General features: G+C 42.3%; 1 long non-coding RNA gene across 1 annotated transcript; it reads right to left on the bottom strand.

The window, feature by feature from the left end:
• Window positions 1-430: 430 nt before the first annotated feature.
• On the bottom strand, window positions 431-1830 carry LOC119898412. Its single transcript, XR_005443541.1, has 3 exons — window positions 1730-1830; window positions 1065-1243; window positions 431-496 (listed from the first exon to the last, which is right to left on the bottom strand). It is a non-coding gene; the product is annotated as an uncharacterized LOC119898412 (long non-coding RNA).
• Between the last annotated feature and the right edge of the window lie 3204 nt (window positions 1831-5034).

Genomic DNA, 5034 nt, shown 5'->3' with positions numbered 1-5034 from the left:
AACATCCAACAAACAACAAAGACTATCTAAGGAAATCTTATCGTAAATGTGGTCATAGTTTAGGGTCTGTCAGTGATGCTAAACTAAACAGGAACAGAAGGAAACAGTTTGATGCATCGCTTGGATGCACACCATGGGTTCAAATTGTTGTGCTGCATCAGTGTGGAAAAAAGTAACATGATGCAGTCTTATTGATAGTATAAGACCTATTTTTCAAAAAAAAGTTACATGAAAAGACTAAATGTTACAAAAAGTCAGACAAATTATATTTACAGGTGAATGCAGTCAAATACTTTACATATTCTAAAAACAAAGTAAGTTTCTCTAGGGCATATAATTCATTTGTAAATCTTGGAGAGGCATATCCCAAGAAAAATATTAACTAAAAGAAAGAACTAAAAAAGAAACAGAATTATCATAAATGCAATATCTGTTTTGGTCGTTGACTGTGCTGTACAATGCAGATGGATCCTCTCCAGGTTCCTGACCTCTGGATCTGAAAAAAAGAAGATATTGTTTGAAAAAATATAATTACCATCACATCCCAACAGTGTTTTAGAGTTTAAAATATAAAAAACAGGGGAAATGACAAATCAACACATTTATTTCATTTGTTATGTCATCTGAATCTTGCAGTGAGTAGTGTTGTAGTACTCGAGACCGGTCTTGGTCTCGAGTACTACAAAAAAACGTATTGCTTCAAATGCAACCAATAATCCTACTTAAAAATATGTTCCCCCTTCCTGCGATGGTAAACATGGAAAAGGAGTGTTGAATAAAGATGCTTTTGTTGATTTCAGCTCTTAGTGTTTGTATGTGGGTGTTTTACTGGGAATGTGGATCTTTCAGATCAACCTGAGAAGTACCTATGATCTCGTTCCACATTTTATTGTGTGTCATGTAATGTGGGGAACTGGTCTTGGTCTCGACTTGGTCTCAGCCCTTAAAAGTCTTGTTCTTGTCTCAGTCTCAATAAACTCTGGTCTTGGTCTTCACATAGTCTCGGTTTGGGTTGTCTTGACTACAACAATTGTAGTGAGGATAATGTGAGAAGAGCTGCTCACCTCGGGGCAGTATTACTCTTAAATGTGACAACAGCGTACTCCATGAAATCTTGTTGCTCCGTGTGTCTGAGGGAGCGAGCTGGTCTGATGTTGGAGTAGAGAGGATCTGCCTGGTTGTTGGTGAAGTGAATGCTGGCATACTGAAGGTTATCCTGCTCCTCTGGCTGTTCAGGTAGAAACTGCACAGACATATTTTACATGAGTGGGTTTTTCATCTGAATAGTGAATTCTTACAGATGATTGCAACCAGGACAGAAAAGACTGAAGCAACTACAGCTGTGGTAATGATGGAACAATTCCTCCTACAGGACTATAGGTTTTTAAAGAGTGACAGGAAAAAAGTCACCAATGAAACCCACAATATTATCAATTTATAGCATGTAAAAGTGCTTAGCAAACAGATAATTTATGCAAAGGAAAGAGCAAAAGAAGTTAAAAACGAGAGTCCTAATATCCATTAAAATTTACACAAACAACAACTATATAAAAATGTATTAATCTGGGGAGTTTCCACAATTGTAAATAAAACCAATGTTTCTAGTTTGCCTTTCACACAATTCTGATCCACTTATTTCCACATGTGACCTTCAGCCTACTTTTACAAGACCCACATTTTCACAGATTCTTCCTTTTAATGCAATAATGTAAGTTTAGATATTCAGTACCTGACACAGAGAGAAGGGAGACGACAAATCCTCTCGCTGCTGCAGTTAAACTCATAGCTGCTCCTCTCATCTCTCTGTGTGGCTTCAGAGACAATAAAACATGTCAGAGATAAAATAATGTACACAGGAGATATACAGTTTCAGTCACATCAATAAACAATTCTACTTACAATGAAGAAGGATGCTGTCTTTAAAGAAGCCTTCCTCTGTGGTCAGTAAGCAGAAGATGGATATCAGGCTGTTAAACGACTACATTTCCTTCCTCATTAGATTATTAATATTCACAAGCTTACTGCCAGTTAACATAAATATCACAATAAAGTTGTAACATTTGTTAAATAAAATAATAAGAGAGAATAAGAAAATATTGTTATGGCCTGTTGGTATTAAACCTGTTTCACTGTAAAAATCCCAGACACAACACATTTTTAAACTCTCCCTATTTTAAGCACCAAAACAAGACTGGTGTAAAAGTTGGTTTGATGCATCACTTGACACTTCAAGTGCATCTTTAGAAAGTGAAAAATTACCTTTATAACAGTTTAAGTTCAAAGAGATGTGCTGCAGCAGTATGGGATGCAAAAAGTCTCATGCTGAGCACAGTCATATATAAGTATTGAGAAACATTTCAGAAAGAAGAAGTGGATTATATGAAAGCGGAATCTTTTTTAACAATTACAGTTTGCAACTCACTCACAGTCATTCTGACTCTTTATCTCTGTGTGAACTGAGGCAGGATGTCACACAGTCTGCAGGTGCAGTGAAGGAACAGGAATGCATTGGACCTGTGAATGAGGCTGTTTTACTGAACGTGATGAAAAGCAGAGTTTTAATTACAAGAGGAGGAAACAATTTTTTTTGTGTGTTCACTTTTGAGTCAGGTTGCTTTTCTTTGCTGAGAAATGCAGAACACTGAGACCTGAGAAACTCACATGTACATGTAACACATAATCAAGTGGACTGGTAGGATCTGGTACGGACACACAACAGTGATTTGACTAGCAAGGACCACGCCACAGCGATGTGTGATTTAGAGGTACATGCAAATACGGAATGCATGGATTATAGAGGATGGATTAATGCATATAGAGGGGAAGGGTGATGGTGGAAGAAGGATGTCGTCTGATAGGCTGCTGGCCTGAAGGGGTGTACAGAAGACCGGGCAGAGAGACTTAGTGTGGGGGTTCCGTCTCAAAAGAGTTTATTTCAAGCCCCCAGAAGAGTCAGATTAAGGTCGGGTTTGAGTTCCTCGAGCCTGGGTCATAGCGGAGGAACAGACTTGGTCTGAAAGAGCATTTGTGCTGAAATTGCGGTTGGACGTGAGGTCCTGAGAGGAGAATGTCTGATGAAAGGTGACGTGATGCTTTGAAGCGATTTGGGTAGTTGGTATGTTGAGAGCTTTGTAGCTTTGGCAATATTGTTGTTATACATTCGTGCCAATAAAGCTGATTGAATTGAATTAATGAGAAGCTTGGGCAGATGCGGTAGAGGATGGATTCCTGTGACGCGTCAGAGAGGTTTCTTAGCTGCAGAGCTGGTAAAATGACGTGGCTGAAACGGTGAGACTGGTATTGGATGAAGATGCAGTATGGTGCTGTGGCCCGGTGTCTGAAAATGAATAAGAGATGAAAGGATGGATTGCTAATGGTCCTGTGGTGGCAGAAATGCGAGCTGCCCTGAGGATGAACCGATGTATAGCGATATTCATGAGTCTGCGAAGGAGTGAGGTGAGGAATTTCACTTGTTTCAAGTTTTTTGGCCTTAAGTAGCAAGTGAAATATTCTTGTTCTGTTGGCAGATAATTTTGCTTATTTTAAGTAAGATTTCCCCCATTTTAATGCTTTTCTTTCTTGTTTTTGAGAGCTCAGTTTTTGCAGTGTAGTGTTATCTGGGTGGATGAGTGTGGACTCACTAGACCCTTAAAACCCCCAAAGATGGCGGCTGTGATGACGAGGTAAGTTTGTGAGTGCTGAGGAAGGAAGGCTGGACTCGGTGTCTAGAAGTCTAACTCTAATGCGATCGTGGCATGGGTGAGGAGTGTCTGGAAGGACTGCGACTGAAATGATCATACCGAGGTGCAGCGCTGGAGTCTGCTGGTGTGATGGAGTAGTGCTGCTACGCAGAAGGAGCAGACATGCAGAGCCTGCAGTGTAAGAGTGCGGCCCCGGTGTTTGAATTAATGCAGACCATCGTGCCCGCTTGATGAAAACTGGCCTGCCCTGTTTGTCAGTTCCCTTTAGCGTTGGGATATTAACAGAAGGATGTGAGTCTGCGGGCCTAGGGATGATGTGAGATGGGGGCGTGGCGGGTGAGAAATGATGAACGCTGGGGTGTTTCGTCAGTAAAAAGGGGGCGTGAATGGGGTAGTGGAGCGCTTCCTATGCATGCTGAGGCTGGGTGAGGGGCTCCGATGACCTGCAAGAGAGGGATGTACGAGCTGAATAGATGCGACCTTAGAATTAAGAGTTGAGAACGCTCCAGTATGTATCCGGGTTAAATTGCAGGGTACGGCCAGCTGCCTGATTAGCGAAACGTACAATATAGCAAATGTATAATATAGCGAGATCAGTAATTAATTAATCTAGCACGTGGCCATGTGTTTTAGCGTTTGTGTGTGAGTGTATATAAACCTTTTCGGACGAGGAACAGCCCCCTCCTGTGTAGCTAGCTACGCGTTATGTGGTATGGGTGGGTGGTGTCATTGTGCTCATTAGAAAAGATGGCAAAACACTGCTGTAACCGTGGCAACAGCAGCTTCTGCGTGCGACTAAATCCAGATGAATGCGGTAGCGAAGATTGCCCAGTTTGATACCAGTTGTGTCGAGGAATGGGATTAGACCACAAACTAGCGGTTTGGTGGTTTGCGTGAATGCGGTGGTCTGGGATGGAGTCAAACGCCCGGCCTGAATTATTGTGCCAGTCCGCCCCTGGTCGGAGGTGCGGATGGTGATGTCGGATAGACTGGGACGGTTGGATGGATTACAGGCAGATGACATCTGGTAAATACTGACACTTCAAGAAAAGGCCGGCAGGAACATGGATCTTGAGTTCAGTTAATTGCTGGGGACATGTATCCTTAACGTATGGAAGGATGCAGAGATGCCATCATGCGTGATGCCACTGGCCGTGGCCGACCCTGGCAGAGAACCGGAATTGTGCGAGGCCTGGTGTTTGTTGTTGCCTGAGTATTGCTGGAGGCTATGTTGCGGTTGGAGGGAATGTTTTTCCCTCTGAGGAATTGTTGGAGGCGGGCGACGGTCCAGTCACTAATGTCAGGCTCCGTTTGTGGAGGAAGAGACGGCAGC

Source organism: Micropterus salmoides, unplaced genomic scaffold (assembly GCF_014851395.1).
Source record: "Micropterus salmoides isolate LMB-PRFRI ecotype aquatic unplaced genomic scaffold, ASM1485139v1 Ms_hic_scaffold_1105, whole genome shotgun sequence".
NCBI lineage: Eukaryota > Metazoa > Chordata > Actinopteri > Centrarchiformes > Centrarchidae > Micropterus > Micropterus salmoides.
The sequence above is the reverse complement of the archived record's forward strand: the minus strand, read 5'-3'. Positions and strand labels throughout refer to the sequence as shown.